Here is a 14,319-nt window from a genome sequence, read left to right as displayed (position 1 = left end):
AACGAAAAATTATGGACCATCTCTCAAGATAGAACCAGATAATGACTAAGCTTTAACAAGCAATACCTGAGACTTCAAATAATTCAAATGTTGGTGTAACGACCCGGCCGATCGTTTTGAGAATTTAAGTCCTGTCTGGCGGCATAAGGCCCTAAGCAGCTTCATATTATGTGCCTTGACTTACGTGCGTGGTTGAATTCAATTATCGGGTGATTAGAGAGATTTGGGACACTTGGTCCCTAAATGAGAGCTTAAGTCTTAAAATTTGGATCGTAGTTGCAACTGTGTAAAGACGGATCCGAAATGGAATTACGTCGACTCTGTTAGCTCCGTTGAGTGATTTTGAGCTTAGGAGCACGTTCGGAATGTGTTTTGGAGGTCTGTAGTAGATTTAGGCTTGAATTGGCGAAAGTTTGATTTTCAGCGATTTTGGACGATAGTGGAAATTTTGATATCGAGCTTCGAATGGATTTCCGAAAGTGGCTGTGGGTTCGTAGTGTCATTTGTGACCTGTGTGAAAAACTTGAGGTCATTCAGACGTGATTTGATAGGTTTTGGCATCGGTTGTAGGAATTTAAAGTTTCAAGTTCTTTAAGTTTGAATTGGAAGGTGATTCGTGATTTTAGCATTAGTTGATGTGATTTGAAAGCTCGACTAAGTTCGTATGGTATTTTAGGATTAGTTGATATGTTTGGTTGAGGTCCCGAGTGGGCTCGGGTGAGTTTTGAGTGCTTAACGGATCAAAAGTTGGATTTGTGTTGCTGTTGAAGTTTTCAGGCATCTGTCATTTTTCGCACCTGCGGTGGAGAGACTGCAGGTGCGTGATCGCACATGCGGGGATGCAAGCGCAGAAGCGGAAAAATGGAAGAGTGCTAGGGGTCGCATGTGCGAAGTGAATTCCGCATATGCGATGCTCGCAGATGCGTTATGGTTACGTAGGTGCGGAGACGATCGCAGAAGTGGACAATAGTCCGTAGGCGCGCACTCGCAGGTGCTACCCAAGGTCCGCAGATGCGGAATAACTGGGCAGAAAAGGGGCAGATTCGAGGGTTTGAAGTTCACTTCACAAATTTGAATGAGAGCTCGGTAGAAGGCGTAATTTGGAGAGATTTTCGGAGGAAGTTTTTGGGTAATGATTCTTAACTCCCTTATGGTTATATTCCACTAATCTATGTTAGAATTGATCGTTTAAATTCGGATTTGGGGTGAAAAATTGAGAAAAGTTCTTAGGCCAAATTTTGTGGTTTGATCGAGATTTTGGTGTCGGATTTTAGTAAATTCGATATGGTTAGACTCGTGAGTGAATTGAGCTTTCGTATTTTATGACTTTTACCCGATTCCGAGACGTGGGCCCGTGTCACCTTTTTAGGGCGAATTTCGGAATATTTGTTAAAGTATTGATTTAATTAATTAGATGAGTCTATTATGATTGTAAATATAATATGTAATTGCTTTTGGCTAGATTTGAGCTATTCAGAGTCGGATATTCATGGAAAGGGCATTCTTACGGATTGATTGAGCTTGACTCGAGGTAAGTATTTTGCCTAACCTTGTGTGGGGGAACTACCCCTTAGAATTTGAGTCATCTATGTTGATTGTAGTCTGTGTACGCGAGGTGACGAGTGCATGCTCGGACGTATTTGTGGAAAGTTGGCCTCTTAGGGTTCTTATGTCCTTATATTCACTGTATATGATGTTATTTTTGATACGTTTGAATTCCTATTTACTAGTTTTACCTCTACATGCTTTGATTAGAGATAATTGCTTTAGGATTCACTCTTACTGTCTATTTGACCCTTATTTAACTTAACCAAAGATTTTACCTCTTCTATCATCATGCTATATTTTTCATAACTGCTTGTCTTTAATTGAAATCATTATTTTCTCACCCTATAATTGTTTAGTCTTTATTGGAGTTATGATTATCTTCCGTTGCTTTTTCTTACTTGAATTGTTGAATTTTTCTCGTAATTGCTCAACCTCAAAAGGAGTTTAGATAACATATATCTTAGTTGACTTGCCATTATTTGGAACTATTTGACTCGTGTTGGCTTCTTATTGTTGACTTGAATATTGTGGAATTGTTGCTATATTTTTGTTTTGTTTTCCCTTGTTAAGTTGTTCTCCTTGTGCCTAGCATTCTTTACTGTGGTTATTTCCTTGTGAATGAGTTCTACCGTTCTTGTGATTTAAATTCTTGAGTTGATTTGCTCGTCGTACCTTGCATTTCTGTCATTGTTGCTTTTGTACTCGTTGTGGTGATGTACGAGGTTTCTGTCGTGTTATAGTTGTTATCTCTGTTGTTTGCACTGCATATTTAAATTGGGACTACGGGCGTATTCCGGGAGATCCCCCAGCACTGTATATTTAAATTGGGACTACGGATATATTCCGGGAGATCCCTCTGTCTTGCATATTTACTTTGGGACTACAGACGTATTTCGGGAGATCCCCCAGCACTGCATATTTATTTTGGGACTACAGACGTATTTCGGGAGATCTCCCAGCACTGCATATTTAAATTGAAACTACGGACGTATTCCGAGAGATCTCCCTGTCCTGCATAATTAATTCGGGACTACGAGACGGTATCCCGGTAGATTTTCCCTGTGGTTATAGCTGTATTCGGAGCTGCTAATATTCCATGCTTAGGTGTCACAAGGTGACTTATACTCAAAGGATATTACTTGAAGAGTTTATATTTGAAAAGTATTTATCTCGAAGGAACTATGTTTGAAGATATTTATTTGAAAGGGTTATACTTGAAAAGTATTTATCTTGAAAGAACTATGTTTGAAGGCTAATTATTTGAAAAGTTTTTATTTGAAAGGTTTTATCTTGAAAGAACTATATTTGAAAGATATTTATTTGAAGGAAGTATATTTCAAAAATAATTTCTTATTGGAAAGAATTATATTCTAAAGACCTCAATTTAAAAACTTACGGGTGAATGTTTACACTTGAAGAATTTTACTAATTTATTGGGGTTGTTGGCTGAGACCTTATGTGAAAACTATTGCAGCTGCTGAGTTACTACTTGCCTTTACTGTATTGTGATTTCTGGATTTGGGTTGTGTTTCGTTCATTCTTCTGCGTCTTATTCTGGTGTTCCGTTGTTACTTCCTGTTTTTCCTTCCTTGTTGAAGTTGCTATGTCCTTAGCCATATCGCGGGGTCCTTAGATAGATGTCATGTTCTGTCATCCCTATACTTATGCTTGTTCAGTTTATTAGACCAGTGGGTGTCTTGACTAGTCCTCGTCACTACTTCACCGAGGTTAGTCTTGATACTTACTGGGCACCGATGTGGTGTGCTCATCCTACACTTCTGCACATTTTGTGCAGATCCAGCTAATTGTTCGTTATCTACTGTGTGGACTGTTGTTGCGGAGACTCAAGGTAAACCTGTCGCTGCTTTCGCAGGCTTCGGAGTCACCTTTAACTTTTCATTTTGCACTGTTTATTCTTATTTCTGGACAGTTGTATTTAGAAGTTTTCTAGCAAATACTCTATAGAGCTTATGACTTGTACTACCGGTTTTAGGAACTATAAGAGATTCTATTTAAATAATGTTGTTATTTTAATTATTGTTAGGCTTACCTAGTCCTTAAGACTAGGTGCCATCACGATACCCAGACGGAGGAGAAATTGGGTCGTGACAGTTGGTGTTTGAACCCCCTCCCGGCGTCCCTATAAATCAAACGGCACCAAGAACCGGTGAATCATTACCGGGGGAAGGTTCGGAAGAAACAACAATCAAGCAGGTGGTGCCGGAAGTGGATCTGAAAATGAAAATAACGCAGACGATTCTTTCAAAGCTGAACTCATGAGGTTTATGAGGGAAATAAATGCTCGAATAGATCAAAGTGCTAAAGAATTTCATTCTCGAATAGATCAGATCCCTGGAGCACCTCCAGTTCTAGAGGGCCCGAATTCAAAAATGTATATACCATTGCCGTTTAAAACCTAGTGCGGCTCCGAAGTTGATTCCAAAGAGATCAAAATGCAGGATATTTCAAAATATGATGAAGCATCGGATCCGTATGAACACATCACAACCTACACCACAACTGTCAAGGGAAATGATTTGGCTCCGTATCTGATCGAATCAGTTTTACTAAAGAAATTTGGCGAAACTCTAACAAAATGGGATTTAACATGGTATTCTCTTTTACTTGAACACTCAATTGATTCTTTTGAAATAATTGAAGATTCTATCATCAAAGCTCACGCCGGAGGAAGGAAAGTGCTAGCTAGAAAAGTCAATATATTCAGAATCACTCAAGGAAACTCTGAGTTGCTACGAGAGTTTGTGATCCGATTCCAAAAATAGAGAATGTTGTTACCGGTAGTACTAAATTAATGGGTAGTGGAAGTATTTACCAAGGGTCTTAATCCCACAAGTTTTGATGCCTCAAGGAAGTTGAAGGAGAGTGTTGGAATTTCAAGCAATAACGTGGGAAGATGTTCATAACATATACGAGTCAAAGATTCGTGTAGAAGATGATAAGATAAGTAAATTGACATATTCAATAGCCCGGAATCAAAGTTAATTGAACTTTGAACGGAGGCATTTCAGACACCGATTTAAACCATACCTATCAGGATTATGGACTGATATGAGGCAGGGGCGTACCCGAAGCGAGTCACCAGAAAATAACTTCGACAAAATACAATAATGTCTACGAATGTCGGGGACTGTTGCATCGGAGCAGATGAAACTGCAATAGTAAGTACCGAAAGCATCTGAAGATGGCCCTGGAACAATCTGTACAAGATGCCGGAGATAGCCCGAACTGGCTCTGGAATAAAGAAAAGGACTGGGGACTACTAGATCAACCTGGAAAAAAATTAGAAGGAATCAGAATCAAGAACTGTCTAGACTCAATAATTGCCAGCCCAGTCGCAATTCTCTTGCAAGGTATTTTTGTTCATCTCCCGTAAATTATCGTATATGCAAAGTTATGAACACATGTGAACGTTCAACGAATGGAATGAAGCAAAACTTGCACTTTCTAGAAACATTCTTGTATATGTTTGAATGAACATAATCATTCTTAATATTTACTCATACTTAGAAGCAAAAAAGGATTACAAATCCGAACAATTGCGCCCGGATGAACATGGGACGTCCTCTTCATAAGCACTATAAATATAAGGTCCCTCTCTTATAAAGCTATCGAATTAAGTGGCTAAAGGTCGGATGCCTTGTTTCCCAATCGTAAAGTTAACCAGATGTATCAAATTCCTAGGCATTATCAAAACCTTAAGTATAAAATTCATGGTCATTAACATACCCGGTCTTGAAGGTTGTGAGATTATAAAAGTTTTCGGTTACAACTAAAAATCGAAGAGTCAAAACTCAAAGAAAAGTTATCGGGTACAACTAAAAACCCGAGAGTTAATAGTCAAAGAGGTACAACTAAAAACTGAAGAGTTAAAACTCAAAGAAAAGTTGCGGGTGGATGCTAAAAACCCTGAGATCAAGTTGTCTATGATAACGATACTTTTGCAGCTTCAACCGGTCATCGAAGAAAGAATAATAAGTGGTGGAGTTGTCATCTGAATCCCTAAGTTATGCACTCTTTTTCCTAACCCCCGATTTTTGTCCAGATTGGATTTTTCCTGTAAGATTTTTAAAGAGGCAGTGACGAGGGTAAAAAGGAGAAAATCTTCCACTTTCCGGTCACATCACAGTGAGTATCGGAAAGTGGGGGGGGGGGGGTGATCACGCCCAACTATGCCTTATAAAAAGGACTAAGTGGTCATTGCAAATATAATCCGGTTTACAAGTCCGAAATCGAATCCCACAGGGAATTAACCTACTAATCACAACTACCAGTTTCGCAAGAATTCAAGTAATTAACTTTCAGAAATATTGAATAATGCGTTGAGTGTTTACTAACTAAAAGCAAGGTAATTAAAATATGTAATTTTATTACTAACAAAGCAAATATTGTAGACAAGATTGGAAAGGTCTAGGGTTACGTTTTCCCCTCTTATCGGAATCCTCCCTGCTACGTCTCCTATAAATTCGCCTAGATACACTCTACCGATCATGAGCACTTTAGGTGTCGTAATTCTCTTCCGAGCAAATACAATAATTTACTAGTCGTATTCTTCCGAACTACGCTAGCTATGTCACGACCCAAACCGATGGGCCACAACGGGCACCCGGTACCTTACTTAACCGAGTACCAACATAACGTATCTTTTCGTATCATACTATCATAGATAACTGAGCCGAGGAGGCAGATGTGAGATAAGTAGAATACAACATGAAATACCAACTTATACATAAGACATACGACATATAAGACCAAAATAACCACTCGTACACTGAACATAGGCCGACAAGGCCATACAATCTTTTACGTACATGACGTCTGTCTACAAGCCTCTAAGAATACATAATTGTCATAAAGGTTCAGACAGAGCCCCCACCATACCAAACAATACATGCCTAAATCATACTGACCAAACAAGAAACTACGGAGCAAATGGAGCGCACAACACCTTCCGCTAAGCTGATAGCCTACTTGGAGGACTCTCGACCTATCTATCAGGACCTGCGGGCATGAAACGCAGCGTCCCAAGGAAAAAGGGACGTTAGTACAAATAACGTACCAAGTATGTAAGGAATGAAATCAGTAAACAATAGATATGAGAAAAACATAGAGTAAAAGACTCGACATGTATGTCTTAATAACTATGTGAATCATTAATATTTACAATGTCATGCATATGCGTATAAATATCATACCATGTTTAGGTATATGTGTTCATAACATCATCAAATCTCTGAGGGCATCCCATTATATCATCTCAGCCACTGTGGGCAAATCATCAATGTATACCAGCTGATCAGGTGGTGGTGCGTATATAACGCCATAACCTTTTTACATATCCCATATACATATAATATACGCGTATATAATGCCATCTCGTCATGGGTCAATATATATGTATAAATGCATGAAATGCATAAGAAATACATTAATAAGATTTTTCGGAATATCATAAAATCAATATGTCTTTCGGATAAATTTTATCAAATATGTATTTTTCTGAGACCCATAAACATAGGATATAATAATAATTCACATGGGAATCAAGAATATAGACACCCCTAGTATTTCTATGAATAGAGTAATTTATGAAAGTTGCATTTTTTGCTCGTTTCGTTTGTATCATTTGTATCATGCCAAAAGAAATAAGGGATATCGTTAATATACCTGAGCTGATTCTCTTGACAATTCCTCTAACAGACGTCAATTGCAACAACAGTAATGGCAGATCGAAGTAGGGAAAAATCCGTATGATATTCTTTGAGAAAGATTACAACGTACTCCCTTAGAATCGTAAATCTCACGTTTCGAAGTTTTAAGTGAATTGATTAAGCTCCATCGTCACTTTGCAAATCTTGGCATCCCTCTTTAAAATTTATGAACAATGTTACTAATAAAGAATGGGATGTTGTTCTCTACAAGAATGGAAAATGAATATAATTGTTGCCACGTTAAAGTTCCTTAAACTTTATTCAAAGACTTAGAGTTTCAAATGAATTCTTTAAAAGTGTTGGTTGGTAGGCCCCACTTATAACTTTAATGCTTAGCAAGCTTTCTTATCCCAAAGTGTGATACCAACTTAGCATACATATTAGTCATACATCACTTTAGTTGTCATGGTCCCACGTGGATAAGACACTTCTTACACTTATTCACTTAAATTAATAATTAACCAATAATCTCAAATTACTTAAAATACTACTCAACTTTAACATACTTTATACACCCTACTATCATGGTCAAGTGGTATCTTGCATGGCACTAGTCCATAAATATGGGATATTGTAGCTTGGACCGTATTTTATCTCAAAATGTCAAACTCCGACGAAATTCATTTTCTTCGATTTGTTTACCCTCTCACTTTCACGAATTTACTTATCACTTGTTTGAAATAGCATAATGCTTATAATCTCAAAATAAATCTCATTTTCAAACTTACGTCGATTAACTTACGAAGAAACTTTAACATACGAAAATGCGGGATATAACATCTCATTTTTGAGCTTATCTAAATTTACTTATGGGGTACTTTCACGTACGAAAATATGGGGTGTAATATCATTCTCCCTTTGGAACATTCGTCCTCGAATGTTGAGTAATGCACTTATCGGTCTCATAACCGGATAGCTTATACGAATAGTTTTAATATTGTCCTTGCCATTTAGGAAACTGTTCTGTTAATAAATTTAAAGTCCAGGGCATTCCCACCTTTAGGCCTCTTTCTCACACCATGGCTTGTGGTCGGTATTCTTCCAATCTCGTAACTCTTGCTAATTTTTGTCATGTAGCATGTATGACTTCTTCCTTGTATGTGCGCCTATTTGATTCTTCCTCCAGCTTTTAGCCAATCTCTAGGCCTCACTTTGTGAATATATATAGAATTTTGACAAGCTGTCCCTATGGGTGTCTATGGCTTTACTACATCTATGTAGATCATACTATACCATAACTCTTACTTCGATTTACCGTTACTGAGGTTTGCTACCAAACTCCAGGTTACTCTCGTTGCTTATCCTATATGTATAAATCTAAGTCCTTTAATGCTTTCTCATTACTGTTCATCTTAAGAATGATGACCTAATTCCATTCATATTTTGTAACTTTTATCGATCCATTGTTGATTCGCCTCAATGTTGATCTACAATTTACCACTAATAACTTGAAACTTCTTACGTAATACATTGCCACTAGGGATTTACGTCTCATCAGGGAATATCTGTAGTGACTTGCCTAATCCACCTAGGGGCGATACTATACTTCAATAACCATTTTTTTTATAGAATTCCAACGTGATTCATCTTATGGGAGGGGACTCTAATCCCATGCCGTCCATGAAATCCCTTTTTTTCAAATCATTACTCAATCAAAGGCCCAAACGTCATCCTTTATCTATCACAATTACACCCTTATTCTACTACCATACTAGCATTCTATCTCTTTTAAATGCTAATAGTCTTAGACTCCTTTGAGTTCATGCATGCTATACTGAGTTTTTTATAACTTAGAGAAATCATTAGCTCTCTTGTTTTCACGGGCTTAATCCTCGAGGACTTATCCATTGTCGTCACCTTCTCACTCGCCCTTTCTTATCCTTACTCATGTCTTCCAAAAACCTTGCCACTTTACCATACTTTAGCTTGCGACTTACACATATCTATTTATACTACTCCCAACCTTCTTTCAACTTGCTTGCATCATAGATTTTCTTATGTCATTCTGGTACATCAAGCGAGACATCACATCGTTTCTAACTCTTCTTTATTCTTTTAACTAGACCTCTTGATACATAGAAACCATAGGCCGGAAAATATGGGATTGACGATGTCGTTATCATTCCTGGATACTAAGTCTCAGTGTTTCTAGCCTTCTATCTGAAGTATGGACTATTCACAACCTTCTGCATTTGAGTATCTCGTATGTTGTTCACCTTTACCTTACTTACCTTAAAATATCGCATCACATCTTCTATCTCTTTCATGACCTCCCTTCCACACAGGTATAATTCACATCCACAGCTTGAAGCTCTATTATAATACTTGCACCTCTGGTGAATATACAATCCGGTGAGAGCTTCATACTGACTTCTTATGAGGCTGATACTCTTATAACTGGCTTTGTCGTAGAGTCGTTATAGAATATGGTTGTTGTACTATCTCTCTTGTACCTCTGATATTAAGAGTGATTCTGCAATATTCTCAATCATGATGTCTAAAATTTTCTGGGTCCAATAATCAGACTCCTGATTTGCTTCGTTGATGTAACTCTTTAGTTTCCTCTTCCTTCTGATCAACCTTTCTGTAGGCTTAAGCTATCTTCCGATCTGTGGCTCCTGGTATTAGTTATTACTTTAGTCTTTCATAGCTGCTATGGAATATCCGTGATACCATCATCTAACAATTCAATCCCTTGTCTATGACCTGGACTTAATTCTTTCTTTTAACTTATACCAGAGTCTTCTACAGCTGTATGATTGTCAACATATATGCTGGATGGATAATACTCCGAAATCTAAAGTGCATTCATAACGTAACTCACTATGGATCACTAATCAAATAATTCCTTTCATTCCTTCTCAACTTTTTTTAAATGTAAGCAATTACTTTTCCTGGTTGTTTTTTCCACTTGTTGCATACATACTTAGCTTATCTTAGTTCCCACGCATGCCGAAATGTTTGTACAACTCATATGGTCTCGAATATTACTTTTAATTTTTCTTCCCGTTCCTTAGCCACGGTAGGTGTCACTTCCTCATAGAGTTCATATAATGTTGTAGTGAGACATGTTTTTTTACATGACCATTTTCTCTTTAGGTCACTGTGCTTAGGTTGAAGCCTTCTTCCTTATTTTCTCAGCTAGTCTTTCATTGTAGTACTTAGGGAGGACCTCTGACTCTTGTAAAGCTGCGAGCTTATTACATAGTATACTCGACGATTTTTTTATTTTTTTTTTGTGATGTCCTTTCTTGCCTATAATTATCCGTAGTTACTTACCTTCAAGCCCTTATGCTTGTAGGGTTGCTTCTGAACTAATATTTTGTATGTCTTCCCAGTGGCACTCTCTTTTATTTTCGTAACACTCATACGGTACCTTTACTATCCCAACTCCTATCTAAATATTTCTCAAGGATCACAATATCATACCTGCGAGATTGAATTCCCCATGTTGGGGTTCACTATATTTATTTTGCACGATCTATTGATTTGTCTATATCCTCTTGTCTAGCCATAACTAGGCTCTTCCTGAATCAACTGCTAACTATTCGTTAGCCCATTCTCATATCAATATTTCACGTAATCTTTCTTGGGTTAATTCTTTTGTCTTAACTTACGTATCGGACTGACTCCTTATCTATTAATAACATCTCGGGTAGAAACCCTTACTTCCTCTCCTTGACGTCATGTTTGCATAATGTCCTGGAATCATTGCATGTCTGTAGGATTTGAATGAGTGCAATCTCATCCCTTTCTCATTTTTATCGCATTCTCCCTTTACCATTCCGTAGTTACTAAAACCACTTAATTCTGACTTAACTCCATATCACTTCATACTCCCCCCTTTAGGGGAGTACTAAGATTTAGTGCTACGATGATCTACATATAGATGTTTTACCTTTTCATCTTTGGCGTCTTTTCACATCATCGATGACCCTTACTCGCCTCGCGGTAATCCTTCGGTACCAAGGATAATAAATTTCCTTACTTGCGATGGTGACACTTAGTATAACTGGTACATACAGTCCCTTAAGATGAACTTTGCTCACATTGCTTGCTTTGGGGAAGCGTCTTCCTGAATGACCATTCTCTGAATTTCTCATGAATCTTCTTCTATTGTCCATTCTATTATCTCCGGAACGCAATCTTTGAAATTCTCATGATGCCTACTATTATCAAATCACTCAGTCCCTAATTCATGTTTAGTTTATCTTGTTCACCAACCCATACTTATTCATATTACTCCGGGGTCTAACTTTTCCTTCTGGTAGTCACGTTGGAGTCACAAAGTTATTTCTCGAAATAAGGATATGACTTTATGGCCTATACTCTTTTGTTGTCTCCAGGCCTGTCACCTCTCGTATTTTCCTTCACTTGACTATAGACTATGTAATACTGTCATCTTTTTAATCTACCATTGTCATCCGTGTATCACATCTTACTCATAATGCTTCATTAATTCTCTTCTTATTTTCCTGGTAACATTTCTGTTTATCACTTTATTCTGAAACTTCAACAAGACATTATTTTGCTTTTAACTCTCCTTTATCCATCCCCTAGCTCTTCGGGTTGCCTAACATCCTCGCTTTACTAGGGACGGGACCATACTAATGTAATATTTATCCCTTCCAGAATTCCAGTGTCTATCTTTGTACTACTTATATCTAGCTGTACTATTTTAGAGTGCAACATTTGGGTGTCTCACAAGGAGATCTATTAGCACATTTGCAATATTCTTCTGAAATGTCAACTGACGCAAACAATCCATCCATCCTTTTGGGTTACTCTAACCCCAGTCGGATCCTGATATCTGTTAGTTTCCATAGGGTATAACTGAGATGGGTGTGGCCTATTATATATACCTCGGTTACAATTGAAGGTAACTCAAAAATGCTTATATTTCTCTTCTTGAATTGTAATTACTGTTAATTTTCATTAACTGGGTACCTCGTACCCTTCTTCACCTTGCTTCTTTTACTTGCTGAAACTTGCGTCTACCTTCCGATTCTCTTATTCCTTTTTACCATAAGAGTGGATAGACATTCTTGCCTTAGGGATCCTTATCAAGAAGCTTACACGTCTTAGTAAACACATGATCTGTTGAATACCTCATATTTATCCACCATAAGCATGATGCAAAAATTGAGTTCCTCTGACTCAACTCTTCCACAACTATCTCTTACCAACCGTCTTCGTGGATGTAGGCATCGTCATATTATGAATAAGATAGAGTTTTGGAAATTAAGTTCTTACAGCTGAGTTCTATCACACGATCTAGAGTCAGAAGAAAGAGTGACAGTCCTAAATACCCTGTAACCTTCTGCTTATAAGTGTGGTGCACAATATACACATAAACAAAACTCTACTAGACACGACTTATAGACTCCCTAGGACAGAACTGCTCTGATACCACTTTTGTCACGACCCAAACCGATGGGCCACGACGGGCACCCGGTACCTTACTCAACCGAGTACCAACATAACGTATCTTTTCGTATCATACTTTCATAGATAACTAAGCCGAAGAGGCAGACGTGAGATAAGTAGAATACAACATGAAATACCAACTTATACATAAGACATACGGCTTATAAGAACAAAATAACCACTTGTACACTAAACATAGGCCGACAATGCCATACAATATTTTATGTACATGACGTCTATCTACAAGCCTCTTAGAATATATAATTGTCATAAAGGTCGGGACAAGGCCCTGCCATACCAAACAATACATGCCTAAATCATACTGACCAAACAAGCAACTCCGGAGCAAATGGAAAGCACCAACACCTTTTGCTAAGCTGATAGCCTACTTGGAGGACTCTCGACCTGTCTATCGCGACCTGCGGGCATGAAATGCAGCGTCCCCAGGCAAAAGAGATGTCAGTACAAATAATGTACCGAGTATGTAAGGAATGAAAATCAGTAAACAGTAGACATGAGAAAAATATGGAGTAAAAGACTTGATATGTATGTCTGAATAACTTTATGAATCATTAATATTTATAATGTCATGCATATGTGTATAAATATCATACCATGTTTAGGTATATGCATTCATAACATCATCAAGCCTCTGAGGGCATCCCATCATATCATCGCAGCCACTGTGGGCAAATCATCAACGTATACCAGCTGATCAGGTGGTGGTGGGTATATAACGCCATAACCTTTTCCCCATATCCCATATACATATAATATACGCATATATAATGCCATCTGGTCATGGGTCAATATACATGTATAAATGCATGAAATGCATAAGAAATACATTAATAAGATTTCTCAAAATATCATAAAATCAATATGTCTTTCGGATAAACTTTATCAAATACGTATTTTTTTGAGACCCATAAACATAGGATATAATAATAATTCATATGGGGAATCAAGAATATAGACACCCCTAGTATTTCTATGAATAGAGTCATTTATGAAAATTGCGTATTTTGCTTGTTTCGTTTGTATTATTTGGACCATGCCAAAAGAAATAAGGGATATCGTTAACATACCTGAGCCGATTCTCTTGACAATTCCTCTAACACACGTCAATTGCGACAACAGTAACGGCGGATCGAAGTAAGGAAAAATTCATATGATATTCTTTGAGAAAGATTGCACCGTACTCCCTTAGAATCGCAAATCTCACGTTTTGAAGTTTTAAGTGAATTTATTAAGCTCCATCGTCACTTTGCAAATCTTGGCATCCCTCTTTAAAATTTATGAACAATGTTACTAATAAAGAATGGGATGATGTTCTCTACAAGAATGGAAAATGAATATGGCCGTACCCTTATTTGGCTTGAATTCTTGAATTCTTGCTTAAGCTAAATGTCACGTTACTGAGGATGCTAATATGCAAATTCTTGTTTTGAATTTGCTGAAGTGAATTAGAGAGGTTAAAGAGATATCCACGTCTCTTTAAGTGAATTAGAGAATAGATTTTAATGTCTTGGTGGTGTAGGCCCCACCTTTCAAGACTTTTGTCACTTAATATATATAAATGTGACACCTTTCAAAGTGACTTAAGAGTCATCAA

The sequence above is a fragment of the Nicotiana tabacum genome, chromosome 2 (assembly GCF_000715075.1).
Source record: "Nicotiana tabacum cultivar K326 chromosome 2, ASM71507v2, whole genome shotgun sequence".
NCBI lineage: Eukaryota > Viridiplantae > Streptophyta > Magnoliopsida > Solanales > Solanaceae > Nicotiana > Nicotiana tabacum.
This window is presented reverse-complemented; position numbering follows the sequence as displayed.